Raw genomic sequence first — 22643 nt, 5'->3', positions numbered from 1 at the left:
AAAGAACCAGAGACACTTATTATTACTTATGAAGAACAATCATTCCGATGCCTATTATTTGCATTTTACTGATTATCTCAATAATGTCACTGAACCACAATCTAATATTTTCTCCTATCCATTATTTATTATTATTATTACGGGCGACTCAAGGGAATCCTTAGACTCATCCAGGGAGGCCCTAAACATCATGTCCACACAACTATATGACATTCTCACAGTATCTATTATACCTTGCCTTGAACTCACTCACCGTCATAGCACCCACAACAGACTCTGGCAGTTTATTCCACTCATTTACTACTCTAAAAGTAAAGAACCCAGCTCTAACACCCCTGCTAACCACACTCTTGCCCAGCTTCCATAGGTGTCCCCTAGTTCTCCAACCACCAGTCCTGATCTCAAAAATATCCTCTTAATTAACCCTACAGAAAACCTTTAGCAATTTGAATGTCTCAATCATATCGCCCCTTTTCTGCCTATCAACTAATTTCTGCAACCCACAAATCTTCAACCTGTTCTCATATGGTTCATTCCATAGACCTGCTATCATCTTATTCACTCGCCTCTGGATCCTCTCCACCAAGAAGAAATCTAGGTGACCAAATCTGGGCACAGCAGTCGAGATGAGGTCTTATCAAGGCTCGGTACAGAGGTACAGTAACTTGCTTGTCTCTGCTCGTCAAGGTATTTTTCAACAAACAAGTGAGTTGAGCTGATTTAGCTACTTTTGCAATGTGCCCCCTAAACTTCATCTCCCTATCCACCAACATTCCCAAGTCCCTGGCCTCATCAATCTCCTGGAGTACAGTTCCACCAATGTGGAATACTGCTGCTAATCTTTTCACCCCAAAATGCATAACCTTACATTTTGTCACATTAAATTGACATCCATTCTCCATAGCCCAGAACTCCAATCAATCCATGTCGTCCTGCAAGATTTTGACATCTTCTGCATTCACTATTGCGGTACCCAACTTTGCAACATCAGCGAGCAAATGAACTGTTCCTCTTAGATCTTTCCCTATATCGTTAATGAATGGATTAAACAGCAGTGTTCCAAGAACAGAACCCTGCGGCACACCACTAGTCACAGGCCATCTTTTGGACTCCACTCCTGAGTAAACCACTCTTTGATATCTCTCCATCAACCACCCACCTATCTATCTCACCAACCCTATATCCATTCCCATATGTTGTAGTTTACGGATTAGAATTCCATGTGGTATCCTGTCAAATGCCTTAGCCAGGTCCAGCAGTATCACTGTAAACCCATTACCCTTATCTAGTTCAGTCGTCACCATGTTATAAAACTTGAGCAAGTTACTGAGGCATGATCTACCCTTCACCTTGCTGTTTCCAGTACAGTATCTCATTTTCATCAATCCATTCTTGTATTTTTCCATTGACCACTTTCTCCAAGACCTTGAAAATGACTCCTGATATGCTGATCGGTCGGTAATTTGCAACTGTAGTCTTGGATCCTCCTTTATACAGTGAAACTATTTTTCCCTCTTTCCACACCTTCGGGACTAAACCAGACCTGAGACTCAGATTAAACAACATGGTCAAGGGCACTGATAATTCCTTAGCCTCTTCACGCAAGACCCGTGCCAGTATACCATCCAATCCCACAGATGTATTCACATTAAGGTTCTGTAATAGACTATTCACCTCCACTTCATTCATCACAATTCCCGTATAAACTAATGGTTCCTTCATTTTTTCAATGTCACCACCTGGATGATATACTTTAGCAAAGTGCTCGCTCAGTAACTCCACTATATCGACTGATTCAGTGACCTCCTTACCATCGTCATTCCTTAAAATCATTTTGCGGTGTACAGTTTTTTTCTTGCTTGCAGCATATTGAAAGAACTGTTTGGGATTCTCTTTAGCTTGCGTAGCTAGTTTCCTTTCATTATCTGTTTTTGCTTTTTTTTTGCCACCCTCGTTACCCTTCTGGCCTGCACTTTATACCGTTCGTGTGCCTGCAGGTCACTTCTTTCTTTAAATTCTCTCCACAGTTGTTTCTTTTTTTTTTGCAGCTCAAGCTTAATGGTGTTATTCATCCATTTAACCCCTACTTGTTTTACTATTCGGACCTTAGGTATACAATCAGCCATAACCTCCTGTAAATACTCCTTGACCACTTCACATGCTCTATCGACATCCAGCCCTTGCAGTTGTACATGCCATGGCAGTGATCCAAGCAATCAATCTCCTAAGCTTGTCATACTTGCCAGCACGGTAATTCCACATATACCCTGTCTTAATCGAAAATTCCACACCTTTAGCCACCTCCCAGGTCAATATCTTATGATCACTCTCACCAATAGGTGGCAACATGGTCATATTCATTACAGTCAAATTCTCAGATGCTATTACCAGCTCAAGCACTCTCACACCCCTAGCATTTTCAATTACATGCTGTCTCAGAGAGTTATCCATTAATAATTGAATAAAATCCATTTCCTTCCTCACATGTGTCCTCTCCTCCTTCCAGTCACTGTTACCACAGTTGAAATTCCCCATAATAATTACCCTCCTTCCACTCATTTCATCAATTTGTTTATGCATACTATCTCCACCATCTATTCCATCACCTGGTCTATAGCAGCACCCAACTATATATTTTATTCTGCCAGTCTCAATCTCACACCAGATAGCCTCAAATGAGCTCTTTTCATTATCCTGCAATACAACTTCAATTCTCCTTGGCTGCAGTTCATCAGCTATCATCAATAACACCCCTCCTCCCATTTTATTCTCTCTGTCCCTCCTAAACACACTATAACCTACATTTTACCAATTATCTCTATTTCAAAACTGTTACGTGACAACTGAAAATAATGATTCATTTTCAAATTAGGTTTGAAAATTGCTCATTATTTTTCTGTTATATGCACTTTTACTTATGGCGAGAGTGACCATGAGGTGATTACGTGGGTGGTTGCCAGCAATGTGAGGACCTCTGTGAGAAAAAGATATATGTGGAGTTACAAGGAGGTTGATTATGAAGAGCTCAGGAGACAGCTTGCAGGTGTAGCATGGAATGAGGAGTTACCTGGAAAAGAGATCAATGCAGCTTGGGGGATTTTCAAGAACTATCCAGTAGATGCAATGTCTAAATTTATTCCAAAGGATTACAAAGACCAGGCAAAGCAGGTGACTTGGTTGGTAAGGGTAGCAAAAGTGAGGTATGAACAGTAGTCAGCTAATGAAGCCAAAAAGAAACCTAAGGAGTTCTTTCGATATGTAGCCAGCAAAAGGAAGAATGATTATGGAAGGATAACATCAATTGGAGAAAATGGTATAAAGAAAGCCATTGCGGAAGATGTGGTGGAGATACTTAATGAGCAGTTCATAAAGGTCTTTCAATCTTGTGAATGCGACTTCATGGAGAGCAATTGGTGATGGGGGAGGAAAGACTGACTGTAAGTGAGCAAGAGGCATATGGTTGAGCAAACTATATGTTAATAAGGCTGTGGGACTTGATAATATATCACCACGTATTCTGAAGGAATGTGCCAGGGAGTTGACACCTGCCTCGGCATATTTTTTAATACGACTCTTGTATTGGGTCAAGTTCCCAAGGAATGGAAGGAGGGCAAGATTGTGCCACTTCAATCTTGATTAAAAGAGGTTATAGAACAAGCATCAAACTATAGGCCTATCTGTGTGTGTCAGGTATTGTGGTTAAGTTGTTGGAGAAGCTTGTGAGAACTAGGATTCAGAATTGGTTTGACAACAATGGTATTATCTTTGATGGACAGCATGAATTTGGTAAAGGGAGGTCATGTTTTAGTAATCTAGTTACTAATTACAATAAAGTTACTGCTTCCTTGTACAGAGGAGAGGGATACACAGTAATATACTTAGATTTTGAAAAGGCTTTTGATAGATTACCGCATTATAAGTTGATTGTCAAACTAGAGCAGATGGGGTTGGATATTAGATTAGTGCATTGGATTGGAGACTGGATATCTGATAGGTATCAACAAGTTGTGTATTGTGGGGGGAGCGATATCCAGGAAAAGGAAGGTCACTAGTGGTGTGCCTCGAGGGTCTATTTTAGGGCCATTACTGTTTAACTTGTATATTAATGATATTGGTGAAGATTTGGATGGAGATATTCAATTGTTTGCAGATGATGCAAAGAAGGGTCGAACCATGAAGAGTAGAGAAGATGTTGTGGCCTTACAAGAAGACTTGAATAAATTGAATGACTAGGAATGGGAATGTGAGTTCAATGTTGCAAAATGTAAGGTTTTAAATTTTGGGAAACAAAGATAGGATGTAGAATTTATGCTTGGTGAGTATATATTGTTGGAGGTGGAAGAAATAAGAGATCAGGGGGGTTATAATGGATAAGGATCTGCAATTTAGGGAACACACTGCCAAAATTGTGAAGACAACACAAAGGCTTCTGGGAATGATGAGGAGGACACTGGCTTGTAGAGGTAGGGAGATTCTTGTTCCATTGTATAAGCCTATGATTAGGCCACACATGAACTGTTGTGCCCAGATTTGGTCATATGGTTTTCAGAAGGACGAAGAGATGTTGGAAAGGGTCAAGAGGCGACTGACTAAGGTAGTTTCTATCCCCTGGAATGTCGAATATGAGGAAAGATTGAGAAGATGCAATTCTGAGAAGGTGGACAAGAGGAAGAAGGGAGATATGATAGAGACCTACAAGTTAGTAAGGGGTTGTTATAGGATCAATGTTGGATATGTTCTACAGAAAACAGTAGGAGATCAGGGGAGAACCAGAGGTCATCCCTGGAAACTGTATAAAGAGGGTGTGAGTAGGAAAGTGAGAAGCAGGTTTTTTCATGCAGAACTGTGAATGATTGGAATGCCTTGCCTGAGAGTATGGTGTCTGCAGAGAATTTGAGTTTATTTAAAGCATGGTATGATGAGCGGTGTGTATGATAAAAGGACCTCCCAGATGAGTCTTTGACTCCATGGGTAATAATAATAATAATAATTATTATCTGAAATCAAATGCCTATGTAACATTGGAAAATTGATCATTCCGGTGATGTTTATTCTTGGCTATTATTTAATTCAAGCCCCCCCCCCCACACACACACACACAATATTTGATCTCTGCCCCCTCTGTTGGGACCAAGGAGGTAGAATTTTATGTAATTCACAGTATTTCTAACTTTTCTGGCAATAAAATTACATTTTAATTTTTATTTCTACCAACCATGGTCTTGCTTTGTTATGATTAACCAGACAAAAATAATTAAAGAGATGTTATATAAATAAGCAAAGTGATTTTATATCATTCTAGACTTCCAATATATAATATGCCTATCCACAATGTCAAATATGTCTGGCTAATCATTTTTAAAATATTTCACCAGTGCTAGGTTTAACTGCATGAAGAAAGCCATCTGCATGGAATATAGTATCAAGTTTTGCTTTCTAGTGCACTGTGTAAAGGAGGCAAATCATTTCGACTACTTCTTTTAACTCTTTAATGTAGATGTTTTTTTATGAGTAATGCTACCGAGAAATAAACATTTCACAGAGGCGTCTTCTGTGAAGTAACTGTTTCTTGTGCTTAAGTTTTTTTTTTTATTTTTATATCTAAGAATAGTTTTGCAGTCATTTTATATTAATATAATGTAACTATAAGTTTACATTTTACATAAATTATTTTATTTCATTTTATTGTAGCAGTAAAAAGTTTTCAAAAATGGCAATAAGTCAAAATAAGGCAACAATACAAAAATCTATCAGCTGTTGAAGACTAAGTTTCATAATGAACTTTTCCAGGTGGAACTTGCTGTGAAATTTTCTATAAGTAAGCCTTGAAAAATGAAGACAATGAGAGTATTAGTACATGAGGGGCAATGACAGAATTTGTATGTTTATAGCAAGGTAGTAATGCTGCCAAAAAAAAAAAGAAAAAAAAGTAAACAATGAAATGCTGAATTAGCAGAAATGGAAAAACTCAGATAAGAACTAGTGTTTGAATGAAGTGGAGGATAAAACTGGGGACCGGAAAACAGTATGGAAAGGGTGCCACAGTGGATTCACATGGAATTCAATTATCTGAATTGAATTTTCAAGTTTCAGTTGATATATTATTATTACTCAAGACCCCATGGAGTCAAAGACTCATCTGGATGGTCCTTTTATCATACACACAGCTCATCATATTGTGCTTTAAACACACTCAAATTCTCTGCAGACAAGACATTCATCATTCACAACTCTGCATGAAAAATACCTGCTTCTCACTCCCCTACTCACACCCTCTTTATGCAGTTTCCAGGCAGGAATGAACTCTGGTTCTCCCCTCATCTCCCACTATTTTCTGTAGAACCTCTCCAACATTGATCCTATAACAACCCCTTACTAGCTTGTAGGTCTCTATCATATCTTCCCTCTTCCTCCTGTCCACCAGACTCTACAAATTGCATCTTCTCAATCTTTCCTCATATTCAACATTCCAGAAGCTAGAAATTAACTCAGTCAGTCGCCTCTGGACCCTTTCCAACATCTCTTCATCCTTCTAAAACCAGGTGACCACTGATATAATAACATAAATAATTAAGCTCTGTATGGGAGGAAAGAATAGGAGCTCATCCCTTCAAGAGTTAGGGTACATATAACTTGAAAAAAAAAAAGGATCTGAAGAAATTTTTGCAGCAGACAAAGGATTATAGTGTAGCTGAGAAAATGGTCAATATGTTGCCTAGATATAACAGTAAATAGTGAAGGAGAGTACAGTTAATGAACTGTACAGAACCTAATCTGTACAAGGGGTGAAAGCATGCACGATGATTCATGAATGAAGTGAGCTGAAAGAGTAACTAACTGGAGTAGTTAAAGAGAGGTGAAATGTTGAATTTAAATTGGTTTGGCTTAGTGTTTCAATATATATATATAAAGAGAGAAAGAACAAGAGCATGCAGATCAAGAAAAAGCATGGATAAGGAGTGGGAGAAAGAGAGAGAGAAACTATAGAGAAAGAGAAGCAGGTTGTGGAATGACAGGGAAAGAGGACACAGGGATGAAAGTAATGGCATAGCAGAGTTAAAGAGCACATGAAAAAGAGGGAGTGAAAAAGCAGAATAAAGAGCAAGGAAGCTGTCAGAGTTGGAGTGAGAGGTATGTTATACAGAGTGTAGCGACTTTTGTGAAAAGATTATGTAGGCTGGATGAATGGGAATTTAGAAGACAATGCTTCTGAAATTATAATTATTATCGGGCATCTGATTTGGGTCTTGGAATTCAATGCAAAAGATTCACACAAACAATTAATAATGGTTATCAAATTTCTTTAAATTCACTCACTAGCTTTGGGGGGGAATGGGGGGGTATTAGTAATAGTGTTAATGTTTTGCCTCTTCAAGGGGATTTGAATAGGCTAAAAAGGAGGGCAAATGAATGGGAATGTCAATTTAATGCAACAAAATGTAATGTTTTAAAATTTGAGATCCACAGATGGGATGCTTCATACTCACTTATACAGGAAGAAGTGGAGGAAGCAAGGGATCTCCGGGTGATTGTGAATAGAAATTTGAAATTCCGAGGACATATTGCAAAGGTTGTCAAGATATGGCAGAGAAGTGCTGCAATGCTGAGGAGGAAGACACTGACTACGAAAGATAAAAGTGTGGTGGTCCCATTTTGTATAAAGCTTTGATCTAATCACATCTGGATTTCTGCATTCAAATCTGGTCAGTGGAATTTGAAGGGGGATGGAAAGGATAATAAAAGTGATATCAGGACTGTATAATGTTGATTATGAGGACAGACTGACGACATGTAGGCTGCAGAGTTTGATGAATAGAAGATGGGGAGGGGGAATGATCAAGATTTCTCTTATGGCAGAATGAGAGGAAAGAGCAAGGCCAAGGGCCATCACCATCTCTAGAAGTTGCAAAAGGGGAGTGATGAGTAGAAAGGTGGTCAGTGGAATTTGAAGGGAGATGGTAGAAGGAGCATGGAATTCATTTTCTGAGAGGATGGTAAACATGCAGACAGTAGATGAGTTTAAGGAGTGGTATGATAGACTTTGTGTTGCCCCTCCTATCATGAGTCTTGCAACTCCATGGAAGTCAGGAAAAAAAAAAAAAAAACAATAATAATTACAACAACAACAAAAACTTCCTCTAGCTACTATTTCACTAACCTATCATTCTACAAGAAAAAAATCAGGACTTCGTTATATTCTTACTCATTACAGTAGTGATCCATTGTTTCTCTTCACACATCTATCCCACAAAACCTGCTTAGTAACTTATGACTTTAGTTGCCAGCCTGGTTGGTCAAGTGGATAATATCATATTTAGTATTTTATGAAAATACTAAACATACAAACTGTTATTTGCTCATAGACAGAGAATTGAAACAAGACTATAAATTATCTAATATAATTAATAGTGCTGCTGCTGTCCAACCAAAAAACTATGCATTTGAATCTCACTGTGGCATGGTTATCTATGAAAGTCTTTATGTGTGAAAGACAATTTTTTTCCCCTGCACAAGCCCTTTACTAAATAGAAGCATTGATATTCACTGTCAATAAGCTGGCTAAGGCCTGATTGGCCATAAAGTTTAGAGGTGTGGATTTGGTGAGTCTCAAAACCTATATAATAATTTTGACTGGTGTATACAGCAGGGTGAAAATGATCATGAAATACTTAGAAGGTGGACAAGCAGAGGAGGGTTTCAGTCAAAAAAAGAATATATGTGAAACAATGAACTGCAAGGGAAAGAGACAAATAGAGCCTGAGAATTGCTCTGTTTGTCTCTTTTTCTGACACGCAATGTACAACTTCATACCAAAAGTGAGGTGGATAAGTAAGGCAAGTGGCATGGAAAAGGTTGTTAACGAAAGGAAGTGCTAGAGAAAGAGGTAAACAGAGTCAATTCTAAGGATCTGTCCTAGCTAAGAAAAGCATCAGGAATTTAACGTTAAGTTATAACTCAGGATGCCTAAGAATTGCTGTTTCCTATATTCTTGAGTTTGACACAACCATATTTATTTAAATTAAATTAGTTTTTCTGAGGAGAGCAGAAAATTCTAAAGAAAGAATCTCATATTATTTAATTTGCTACAATAAACCAGTGGGGTTTACCATTCGATTCTATACATATTCCACAAGCACAACAGCTATGTATTTTTTATATTCTCCTAAGAAAACGTTGACTGATCTTCCAGTTTGTAGGACATAGAAGGAAACCTTGTAGGAACAAGGCACACTGAATACATACCAAGAACAGAGGAGACAGAATGGATCCTGCAGGAACAGATAAAGCCAGCAGGTTTTGAAAGGGATTTGAATTCAAGCAGAGATTTTTTTTTCTGGCTTTTTTTTTTTTTGACATACCCAGCTACAGAGAATAGCGACTGCCTATATATAGAGAAGTTCAAGGGCAATGGATTAAGTAGTTTGTTAATTCTACTAGCAAAATTCTAAAACTGTAGCCTTTATTATTATTACACAGACATACCCATAGTCCAAGGACTCATAATGGAAGGTCCACACTAACCAATACTGACATAATGCATATCACCAGTTTGTGGAGTGTTCCCTTTAAAAAAAAGACTGAAGGTTAGCTAATAGACAGAAAAGAGGAAATAGGACAGAAACATATAATTCACTTGTTAGAGAAAGAAATTTTCAATACTTGATTGAGCACATGAGAAAACAAGTCATCATGCCTAGAAGCTGTGTAAAGATGGAAGCAAACATATATGGACTATACTTTTCTTTGCTTAGAGAGTGGAAAATTACCTATTTCACTTAGAGAGTGAAATAGGTTGTCAGAGATTACTTTAAGTGTTTTGTCAGCAAAATAAGTTTAAGGAGAGATATGATGATGATCTTCTTCTTCTACAGCTTCTCCCACTTAAGTGGGGTCACTGTTTGTTATGAGTCTCCTCCACACCTTCCTGTCTTGGGCTGTCACCACATCCAAGCTCTTCATCTTCAAGTCCTCTTCTACCAGCTCCCTCCATCTCTTCTTTGGCCACCCACGCTTCCGCCTTCCTTGCACATCCATCTGCATGACCCTTCTTCCCACATATTCGTCCTCCCTCCTCATCACATGACCAAACCATCTCAACCTTGCCTCCTGTATTTTCGTTCCTAAGTTCGTAATTTTCACTGTTCCCCTGACATAGTCATTTCTCAGATGATCCTTTCTGGTCACACCGCACATCCACCTAAGCATTCTCATCTCTGCTACTTCCATCCTGCTGATGTTATTTTTCCTCAGGGCCACAGTTTCTATAGCATATGTCATAGCTGGCCTCACTACTGTCCTATAAATTTTGCCTTTCAGATTGATCGGCACCCTCTTATCGCATAACACTCCAGCCATCTCCCTCCAGTTCCTCCAACCTGCTTGTATCCTGCATCCCACTTCCTTCTCAGCTCCTCCATCTTCTTCCACTGTTGAACCTAAGTATCTAAAGTCTCTCACCTCTGTTACCACCTCCATCACAATATTAAACAGAAACAGACTTAATGCTGACCCTTGATGCAAGCCAACTGTTACTTGAAAACTTTCTGTCTGTCCCAAACAGGTCCGAACACTTGTCTTCACATTTCTGTACATTTCCCGCACCAACCTGACATATTTCTCCGGCACCTTCTTCTCCCTCAGACACCTCCGGACTTCTTGCCTTGGCACTCTATCGTATGCTTTCTCCAGATCAATAAATGCCAGATGTAGCTCCCTTTGTTTCTCTCGATATTTTTCCATCATCTGTCGTAACCCAAAGATAGCATCTGTTGTTGATCTACCAGGCATGAAGCCAAATTGTTCCTTTGCAATCTCCACCTCCTCCCTCAATCTACCATCAAGAACCCTTACTAGGATCTTCATTGTGTGGGACATCAACTTTATTCCTCTATAATTTTTACAGTCTTGTGCATCCCTTTTACCCTTGTAGATGGGAACAAGAGTACTCTCCCTCGGGTATATTTTCCTGTTGATGATGATAATCTCTCTTTAACAGGATCATGAAGGAATTTGCTTTTTTTTTTTTTTTTATGTTGACCCTACACATGAATGGTCACAAGACCTATAACACTACAGTACCATGTGTAGACAAGTGATACATCCTGATGATACGTGTCATAAAGAATGGGAGGTTGTATTCGTTGGAAAGAAAGGTATGGGGGGGGGGGGGGTTGTTCAAAAGAATAGAGGTGGATGGAATGAAGGAAGCTGATGAGAAGTTAGTTCGGTGTGTTTGAAGCTGGATAGTGTTGGCCAGTAGCTATTCTAGTTCTTCTATGGTTAGAAGAAAGCGGAGGAATGGTAGCAACAAATTCAGAAGAGCAATGTCCATAAAAGTACCTATAGAAAAGGCACAGTGCTGAAACAAAGTGCCTATGATAAAGTGAGTGAAGGGAGTCTGTGAGGGAAGGGTTGTCTATTAAGCAGACTTCGCTGTTCTGAATATCATTAAGAATTCCAAGAGATCTTGGATGCTCCACCCTAAATGTGGGAAAGTATTCCAAAGTTGGAGAGATGTGAGACTTACAGAGTGTTGGGGTTGAGAGAAAGATAAGTAATATTTAGAATGGAAAAGAACACCAAGCTTTTTAAGTCTAAGGAGGCTACGTGAGTAACATGCCAGGAAAAATTGGATGTGACTGCCAATCCAAGAAAAGAAAGTTAATCTTGAAAGGAAACTAAAACATTATCAAAAATGAGGGGATTAGGTAGGATTTTTCTTGCAGGTAATAAGACAGGCTTCAGTTTTTTTTGGCATTGAAATTTACTAAGTTGTCCTCACCCCATTTCAGGATGTTGAGGAGATCAGTGCTCAAGTCATTGGTTATGAAAGATCTTGAGACATCTCACGTTAGAGTACTGCAGGGTTTATCGAATGATGAGTACTGTCATCAGCAAAGCTGTGAATAGGATCTGAAGTCAGAGAAAGGAAGTCACTGATGTAAAGGAGGTCAAGTGTGGGTAAGAGCACAGAAACCTGAGGCACTCCAGTAGTGAAGGGAAATATGAGAGGTAGCTATCCACTATGACACACAGTGAGGAAGATGGCAATCCAATCACAGAATGTAGAAGGGAGGCCATAAGATCACAGTTTGTTCAGGAGGGTTCAGTGCCAAATGACTTAGAAATATCAAGAGCAATAACATGAGTTTCTGCAAATATTTCCATGGCCTGAGTCCTAAGATAGGTGAAATTAGCTAGGAGGTCGGCTGTAGAATGAAAATAATGAATCCATATTGGTGATTGCTAATTAATTAGTGAGTTTCCTAGTGAAGAAGCTAATAATTCATAACCTTCTCTATCACTTTTGAAAGTACTGAGGTGAGAGTAATGGAACGATAGTTAGATGGCTGATTTTTGTTTCCCTTTTTGGAAACAGACTGGATGTGGACTTGCTTCCATGCTATTGGGTAGGTGCCAGCAGAACAGGAAAGTTTACATAGACGATATAGGATGGATGTCAATTCTGGAACACAAGTCTTGGGCACCACCAGAGGAATACCATTTGGCCCAGGAGCCTTATTAATTATTATTATTACGGGCGACTGCAAGGAGTCCTTAGACTCATCGAGGGAGGCCCTAAACATCATGTCCATCACAACTATTCAACATTCACACAGTATCTATCACACTTTGCCTTGAACTAATTTACTGTCATAGCATCCACAACAGACTCTGGCAGCTTATTCCACTCATTCACCACTCTAAAAGTATCCAGAGCATGGTCTGCTAGGCCCGACTTCCCATAATGATAATTCCGGACATATCGTTTATGTTCGCTGATGCGGATATTCACAGTTCTTCCTGTTTGACCGTAGTAGGCTTGATTGCATGAGCAGGGTACTTGGTAGACTCCTGGATGTGATAAAGGAGGAATGCGGTCCTTGGGTGAGCAGATGAGGGTGGCTAATTTGCTACATGGTCTGAATGTAGTGCGTAGTTTATGTTTATTGAGAATTCTTGAGATCTTTTCGGATGTGCCTTTAATGTAAGGGATGGTGACTGTTTTGTTGTAGTTCTCTGTGGTGGATGGTGGGAGGGGTTTCTTAGGAGTGTTTAGTATTTTGTTTATTTTTTGTGGATTGTAGCCGTTGGCCAAGAAGGTGTGGAGTAAGTGAGTCAGTTCAGCAATAAGAGCCTTGTCATTTGAACAGATTGCTCTCGCTCTATGGGTTAGCGTTTTTAATATGCCATATTGTTGAGAAGGATGATGGTGTGATTGTTTGTGTAAGTATCTGCCTGTATGTGTGGGTTTTCTGAAAACTGAAAATGATAAGGAACCACCTGGGAGACGTGTGATGAGTGTATCCAGGAAGGGCAGACAGTTGTTGGCTTCCAGTTCCATAGTAAAATGGATTTTTGGATGTTGGCTATTTAAATGTGCTAAGAATGTTTTCAATGTCTCAGGGCCATGTGGCCAAATAGCAAGCACATCATCAACATAGCGTAGCCAAAGTGTTGGTTTGAGAGTGGCTGTATTGATTGCTTGTTTTTCCAGGTGTTCTATGTAAAAGTTGGCTGGGGGGGAAGGGGGGAGCCCATGGCTGTCCCATCAATTTGTTTGTATATTTTCCCTTTCCATGTGAAATATCCTGCATGTATCGTGAATTTGAATAGTTCAAATATATCAGGGGGGAAGTGTGACTTCAGTAGATTGAGGGTTTCTATTAGTGGTACATTTGTGAATAGTGAAGTGATGTCAAAGCTTACTATTAAGTCTGAGCTTTTTAGGGTGAGGTGTTGTAAGATGTTTTTTTAGGTGTGCTGAATTTTTGACAAAGGAGGGAGAATTGTTAGTGAGAGTGGCTAGTAGCTTCGCTAAATATCTAGCCAGTTTGTATGAGAGACTATTTATACTGTCCACAATTGGGCGTAGGGGTGTGCCTGGTTTGTGAATTTTTGGTGATCCATAGATCCTCGGTGTTTTAACATGGAAGGGTTTGAGTTTGTTAACTGTGTCTTTGGGCCAGGAAGTGACTTTTTTTAATAATTTTCGTGCCTTATTCTTTTGTGTGTTGGTGGGATTGCGATCTATAATTTTGTATGTTGACTGATCTTGTAATAGTGTGTGCATTTTGTTTTCATATTCAGTTGTGTCCATCACCACGGTTGCATTTCCTTTGTCTGCTTTTGTTATGGTAATTTGGCTGTTGTTGTGTAGCTCTTTTATAGCAATGAATTCCTTATGTGGGATATTATTTTTGGGAGGCCTGGACTTGATTAGGATGTTGGCCACATCTAAACGTATGTTGTTAGCTATTGTTGGAGGCAGGTCGTAAATTCCTCGTTCGATGGACGCCATTATTTCGGCTTTTGGAACTTGCTTGGGAGTTATGGCAAAGTTGTGCCCTCGACTTAAAGCAGTCGTGGCTTCTTTGCTTAAGGTGAGTGACGATAGATTCACGACGACGAGGTCTTGTTGTAATTGCGGTCGTTGTATGGTGTTCCGTTGTTGTAGATTTTCGAACTTCTTTTGGTGCCGGTTTTTGACTCTGTCGAATTCTTTTTTTGCCGTTGCATCGGTGATGTTCTCTAAGATCTGCCAAAGTTCCGTATTTAGAATATTATGCAGTGATTCTCGTAATGCGCTGATGGTTGTATTTGCTTGTGCTAATTCCTAGCGAGCAGTGTTAATTTGTTCGCGTAAAAGCGCTACACTCGCTCATTTATAGATGCGTTGGGCTTTGGCCGAGTGGAACTTGTTTTTGATTTTAAAACAGTTCGGTATTAATTTGGTGTCTCGGCACCTCTTCAAGAAGGCTAACCTGTTTAGTTGCCGTGCCAATTTCAACTTCCACTTACCATATCGTCGTGTCTTGCGTACGATATCGTCTTCGTGAAGAATCCTTAAACGTGTGGACAGACTTATGTGTTCGTCGAACATGTTGTTTATTATTTTAACGATATAATAGAACAAAGAAACTAAGTAAATAATTAATTTATTAACTTGATGCTGATATTTCGCTGGTATTATAACCAGCATCTTCAGAGCACAAAAACACTGTCTGTCACAATACACGAGACTAAAACAACATGTTTTTCAGTACCCAGGATTATTTTCATTCAAAAAAAAAAAAGAAAGAAATTGTGCAGTTTTTATGATTTATATTAAATACCATTTACATTATCACATTCCAGACTAAAAGACATAAGTATTTATATCTAAATAAATGAATATCATATATATGATATTCATTCATTTGTATGCTTTTTTATTTTTAATACTATATATATATATATATATATATATATACCAAATAAAATACCAAATTTGACAAACACCAAATAATATCCTAAAATCTATTATTATTATTTTCGGGCTACTCCAGGGAGTCCTTAGACTCATCAAGGGAGGCCCTAAACATCATGTCCACACAACTATATGACATTCTCACAGTATCTATCATACCTTACCTTGAACTCGCTCACTGTCATAGCACCCACAACAGACTCAGGCAGCTTATTCCACTCATTTACCACTCTAAAAGTAAAGAACCCAGCTCTAACACCACTGCTAACCACACTCTTGCCCAGCTTCCTTAGGTGTCCCCTAGTTCTCCCACCACCAGTCCTGATCTCAAAAATATCCTCTGAATTAATCTTATAGAATCCTTTTAGCAATTTCAATGTCTCAATCATATCACCCCTTTTCTGCCTATCAACCAGTTTCTGCAACCCACAAATCTTCAACCTGTTCTCATATGGTTCATTCAATAGACCTACTATCATCTTAGTCACTCGCCTCTGGATCCTCTCCACCTCCTCCCCATCAAAAAGGAACCGAGGTGACCAAATCTGGGCACAGTAGTCAAGATGAGGTCTTATTAAGGCTCGGTACAGACGTACAATAACTTGCTTGTCTCTGCTCGTTAAGGTATTTTTCAACAACCAAGTGAGTTGATGAGCTGATTTAGCTACTTTCGCAATGTGCCCCCTAAACTTCATCTGCCTATCCACCAACACTCCCAAGTCCCTGACCTCATCAATCTCTTGGAGTACAGTTCCACCCATGTGGTATACTGCTGCTAATCTTTTCACCCCAAAATGCATAACCTTACATTTTGTCACATTAAATTGACATCCACTCTCCTTAGCCCAGAACACCAATCAATCTAAGTCATCCTGCAAGACTTTGACATCTTCTGCATTCACTATCGCTCTCCCCAACTTTGCATCATCAGCGAACAAATGAACTGTTCCTCTTAGATCTTTCCCTATATCGTTAATGAACGGATTAAACAGCAGTGGTCCAAGAACAGAACCCTGCGGCACACCACTAGTCACAGGCCATCTTTTGGACTCCACTCCTGAATAAACCACTCTTTGATATCTCTCCATCAACCACCCACCTATCCATCTCACCAACCCTATATCCATTCCCATATGTTGTAGTTTACGGATTAGAATTCCATGTGGTATCCTGTCAAATGCCTTTGCCAGGTCCAGCAGTATCACTGTAAACCCATTTCCAGTTCAGCCGTCACCTTGTTATAAAACTTGAGCAAGTTACTCAGGCATGATCAACCCTTTACAAAGCCATGCTGTCTCCTGTACAGTATCTCATTTTCATCAATCCATTCCTGTATTTTTCTCTTGACTACTTTCTCCAAGATCTTGACAACAACTCCTCATATGCTGATCGGTTGGTAATTTGCAACCATAGTCTTGGATCCTCCTTTATGCAGTGAAATATTTTCCCCTCTTTGCATGCCTTCGGGACTAAACAAGACCTGAGACTCAGATTAAACAACATGGTCAAGGGCACTGATAATTCCTTAGCCGCTTCACGCTAGACCCGTGCCGGTATACCATCCAATCCCACAGATGTATTCACATTAAAGTTCTGTAATAGACTATTCACCTCCACTTCATTCATCACAATTCCCGTATAAACTAATGGCTCCTTCATTTTTTCAATGTCTCCACCTGGTTGATATACTTTTGCAAAGTGCATGCTCAGTAACTCCACTATATCGACTGGTTCAGAGACCTCCTTACCATCGTCATTCCTTAAAATCATTTTGCCATGTACAGTTTTTTCTTGTTTGCAGCATATTGAAAGAACTGTTTGGGATTCTCTTTTGCTTGCATAGCTAGTTTCCTTTCATAATTGGCTTTTGCTGTTTTTACCACACTCATTACCCTTCTGGCCTGCACTTTATACCGTTCGTGTGCCTGCAGGTCACCTCTTTCTTAAAATTCCCTCCACAGTTGTTTCTTTTTTTGCAGCTCAAGCTTAATGGTGTTATTCATCCATTTCACCCCTACTTGTTTTACTATTCGGACCCTAGGTATACAATCAGCCATAACCTCCTGTAAATGCTCCTTGACCACTTCCCATGCTCTATCGACGTCCAGCCCCTTGCAGCTGTACATGCCATGGCAGTGATCCAAGCAATCAATCTCCTAAGCTTGTCATACTTGCCAGCACGGTAATTCCACATATACCTGGTCTTAATCAAAAATTCCACACCTTTAGCCACCTCCCAGGTCAAGACCTTATGATCACTCTCACCAATAGGTGGCAACATGGTCATATTCATTACAGTCAAATTCTCATATGCTATTACCAGCTCAAGCACTCTCACACCCCTAGCATTTTCAATTACATGCTGTCTCAGAAAGTTATCCATTAATAATTGAATAAAATCCATTTTCTTCCTCACATGTGTCCTCTCCTCCTTCCAGTCACTGTTACCACAGTTGAAATCCCCCATAATAATTACCTTCCTTCCACTCATTTCATTTTCATCAGTTTGTTTATGCATACTATCTCCACCATCTATTCCATCACCTGGTCTATAGCAGTATTCAACAGTATATTTTATTCTGCCAGTCTCAATCTCACACCAAATAGCCTCAAATGAGCTGCTTTCACTATCCTGCAATACAACTTCAATTTTCCTTGGTTGCAGTTCATCAATAACATCAACATCAGCTATCATCAATAACACCCCTCCCCCCATTTTATTCTCTCTGTCCCTCCTAAACACACTATAACCTACACATTCTATCCCACTAACTATATCTTCTTTCGTCAGCCATGTTTCACTAATGCCAATAACCTGTGGCCAGGAAGAGCTAATCAATTCCAAAAATTGTTCCTTCTTGTTCCTAATACTCCTGGCATTAGTATACATGAAATGTAGTGATCCATTTGTTCCACCCCTATCTTGATGAGTTATTCTAAATGTTCCATTCCCATTTTTTGTCCTTGGTGCTGGCCCAGGTACATTATATACATTTTTACACTCGACTGTCTCACTGATGTGTGCATATCCACTCCCCCCCCCCCCATCCTTGGTAGTTCTAGTTTCCGTGGTACTGCACATCCATTTTCACTTCATTCAGCAACACTTTTTCCAGTCTTCGCACACCAAGTCCATTCAAATGCAGGCCATCCATCTTGTATAAGTTCTTTCGCCCATCAAACTCATTCCACACGTCCACGAATTCCACACCACACCGTTTGCATAACCTGCGCATAATGTCATTTGCGATTATGGCCCTCATTCTAAACTCCTCTCTGTCATACCGCAGCAACAGAATGACCATTCTAACTCTGTCTCTCTTTTCTTTCGCTACCTTTAACAATACTTTCAAGTGCTCTCTCATAAAAAATTTATCACCTTTCAATTCATTCGTACCCACCACAATTATAAATTCTTTCACCCTCTGTTTTTGCACTCTAATACTCTCACTTACATCCTTAAAATTCGCACCTGGTAAGTACGATTTAATTACACTCCCATCTATCACTCCACTTAATAACGAGTCATCATAAGTATATAAGAAAATAATCAAATACAAATAAGATTAAATCATGAGCTATCATATACAAGAGAGATAAATCAAGGAATCCGACAGGGATGTCCCCTCTCAGCAACTCTTTTTAATATTTACCTAAATGAAAAAAATAATAATAAAATGGAATAAAAATTTCCATCAAGGTATTAAACTTTCTCCTGCTGTGAACTTTTAAACACTCTCCTTTTTGCCGACGACCAAATAATAATTACAAATTCTGAAGATAACTTACAGAAAGCTATTTTAGATCTAAATGAGATAGCCAAGGATTATAGTATGATAAATTCAACAGAAAAATAAAAAACTATGGCCTTTAAAGGACAAGATCCAGCAAGAACTAAGATAGTAATATAACATAGCAATGTAATATAAGATAACAAGATCTCAGAACAGGTGAATTCATTTAACTACCTGGGATGTATGATCACTTACGAAAATGAAAAAGATATAAACATAAAAATTGCAAAATATTTAAAAATAACAGGTGTAATTAATTCTATATTTAAACCAAACATAGTTCAAAAACAAACCAGGCTAAAAGTATACAATACATTAGCCCTACCAGTCTTATTGTGTGGAAGTGAAATTTGGACAATAAAATAAAAAGACAAACGAAGATTAATAACAGCAGAAATGAAGTTTATGAGAAAAACTGCAAAGTATACTCTATTTGATCACAAAAGAAACGAAGAAATTATAAAAGAATTAAACCAAGAACCAGTAATAGAAAAAATTAAAAAACATGAACATAAATGGATGGAACACATTCAAAGAATGAAAATAGAAAGATTAGCAAAACAAGCCTTAAAGTACAAGCCATTAGGAAAGAGAAAACCAGGACGTCCTCTTAAACGATTCAACAATGACTTCTAAGGCCGAAACATGCCACTTCTTCTTTATCTGCAGCTTCTCCAACATAAGTGGGGTCACTGTTGATGATGAGTCTCCTCCACATCCTCCTGCCTTAGGCTGTCACCACATTCAAGTTCTTCATTCCTCAAGTCCTCTTCTACCAGCTCCCTCCATCTCTTCTTTGGCCACCCACACTTCCTCTTTCCTTGCAAATCCATCTGCATGACCCATCCTCACACATATTTGTCCTTCATCCTCATGACATGACCAAACCATCTCAATCTTACCTCCTGTATGTTCGCTCCTAAGTTCGTAACTTTCACTGTTCCCCTTACATAGTCATTTCTCAGATGATCCTTTCTGGTCACACCGCACATCCACCTAAGCATTCTCATCTCTGCTACTTCCATCCTGCTGATGTTATTTTTCCTCAAGGCCACAGTTTCTATAGCATACGTCATAGCTGGCCTCACTACTGTCCTATAGATTTTGCCTTTCAGATTGATCGACACCCTCTTATCGCATAACACTCAAGCCATCTCCCTCCAGTTACTCCAACCCACTTGTATCCTGCATCCCACTTCCTTCTCAGCTCCTCCATCTTCTTCCACTGTTGAACCTAAATATCTAAAGTCCCTCACCTTCCTGATGACATTTCCTTCCAGCTCCAGATATGTCTCCTGGCCACCACCCACTGGGCAACACATACATTCTGTCTTACTTCTGCTCAGTCTCATACCTCTTTCTTCCAGTACTTTTCTCCATCTTTCCAGTTTGGTTCCTGCTTCTTCTCTTGAATCTACACACAGCAAGATGTCATTTGCATACAACATTGTCCAAGGCGCATCTTCTCTCACCTCCTCCGTCACCACCTCCATCACAATGTTAAACAGAAATGGACTTAATGCTGACCCTTGATGCAAGCCAACTGTTACTTGAAAACTTTCTGTCTGTCCCAGACAGGTCTGAACACAAGTCTTCACATTTCTGTACATCTCCCGCACCAACCTGACATATTTCTCCGGCACCTTCTTCTCCCTCAGACACCTCCAGATTTCTTGCCTTGGCACTCTATTGTATGCTTTCTCCAGATCAATAAATGCCAGATGTAGCTCCCATTGTTTCTCTCGAAACTTTTCCATCATCTACCGTAACCCAAAGATAGCATCTGTTGTTGATCTACCAGGCATGAAGCCAAATTGTTCCTTTGCAACCTCCACCTCCTTCCTCAATCTTACATCAAGAACCCTTTCTAGGATTTTCATTGTGTGGGACATCAACTTCATTCCTCTGTAATTGTTACAGTCTTGTGCATCTCCTTTACCCTTGTAGATGGGGACAAGAGTACTCTCCCTCCATTCCTCGGGTATATTTTCCTGTTGGCAAAATTTCATGAACAGTTCCCACAGTAAGTCAATTCCCTCTTCCCCCAGTGCCTTCCATGCCTCCACTAGAATCCTGTTGGGGCCCACCGATTTTCCATTCCTCATCCTCTTCATGGCCTCCGTCACTTCCACTCTACTGATATTCTGCACCATACCCTCAGAAGGCTGCCCATCTTCTCTGTGAGTCCTTGCATTTTCCTCATTCAAAAGTCCCTCAAAGTATATTCTCCATCTGTTTCTTATGTCCACATCCCTCCATAATACTCTTCTTTCAGTGTCTTTGATCTGCCTCACATGTAAGATGTGTTTGCTGCTTTATTTCTACATTTCGCTAGTTGGTAAATTTTTCTCTGTCCTTCCTTTGTTTCTAATTGATCATACATAGCCTTCGCCTGTGCCACAACTCTCTTGGCTTCTTCCTTTCTCTCTCTCTGTACACCTCTCTATCCTCTTCTACTCCTGACTGATCCCACTTCTGCTTTGCCTTCTGCTTAGCTGTCACTACCACTTCTACATTATTATTCCACCACCAACCCTCCTCCTGCTCTTTAATCTTTCCAGATGTCTCACCAAGCACCTCGATTACACAGCTCAGGATTACTTTTGAATTATGTTTCCACCAATTTTGTACACTTTCCAGTCCATCCGAAATCCTCTCTAACACCCTCTCCCTAAAATGATTCATCACACTCTCTTCTTTTAAGCGAAACCACTTAATTGTCTTCATCCCATGGCTTCCAGAGGCTCTTATCTTCGATCTTATTTTAAAGTCTGCGCACAGCAGTCGGTGTTGCTGTGCCACTTGATCTGTTGGAATTACTTTACAATTTGTCACAACTTTAAGATGTTTTCTTCTAGTCAAAATGTAGTCAATTTGTGAACTCTTGTTACCACTCCTAAATGTTATCAAATGTTCTTCCCCCTTGTAGAAAATCAAGTTCACAATTGCCAGATCAAATGCTACTGCAAAGTCCACAACCCTCTCTCCTTCCTGTTCATCATTCCCACTCCGTGGCCACCATGCACCCTTTCACAGTCTCTATTCTGTCTCCCGATGTGTCCGTTCAAGTCTCCTCCGACAATCACCACCTCGTTTTCTTCCAGTTCCCTCATTTCTTCATCTAACACGTTCCAGAACTCATCTTTCTCCTCTGCTGTACAGCCAACTTGGGGGGCATATACATATAATACGACCACCCGCTCTTCTCCAAGACCCAATTTCATTAGCATGATCCTGTCGTTCTTTCTACTCACTTCCAGTACTTCGCCCTTCGTTCTGCCATACACCACAATTCCTACGCCATTTCTTCCCTCGTTATTCACTCCAGAGTAGAACAATTTATATCCATCTCCCAGTTCCTTTGCCTTTCCTCCCTTCCACCTTGTCTCCTGCACACATAAAATGTCCAACTTCCTCTTCCTCATCATGTCTGGCACCTCTCTTTCTCTTCCAGTCATGTTTCCAACATTCAGTGTTCCCACTCGCAACATCCTCTCCACCTGCTGGGCTCACTTCTTTAACCACACCCGCCCTTGATACGGTAGCCCTCGTCCACTTCTCACAGCTGTAGGGCAATGTGGCTGCACGTCGCTTAAGGG

General features: G+C 39.7%; 1 protein-coding gene across 2 annotated transcripts in view; it reads right to left on the bottom strand.

The window, feature by feature from the left end:
- Polr1C (RNA polymerase I and III subunit C) overlaps window positions 1-22643 on the bottom strand; it is a 184313-nt gene that overhangs the window by 159989 nt on the left and 1681 nt on the right. The window lies entirely within an intron of this gene.

The sequence above is a fragment of the Typopeltis vanoorti genome, chromosome 11, assembly GCF_054136105.1.
Source record: "Typopeltis vanoorti isolate ZY-2024b chromosome 11, IOZ_Tvanoo_1.0, whole genome shotgun sequence".
NCBI lineage: Eukaryota > Metazoa > Arthropoda > Arachnida > Uropygi > Thelyphonidae > Typopeltis > Typopeltis vanoorti.
Note: the sequence above shows the minus strand (reverse complement) of the source record. Positions and strands in the feature narration are given on the sequence as shown.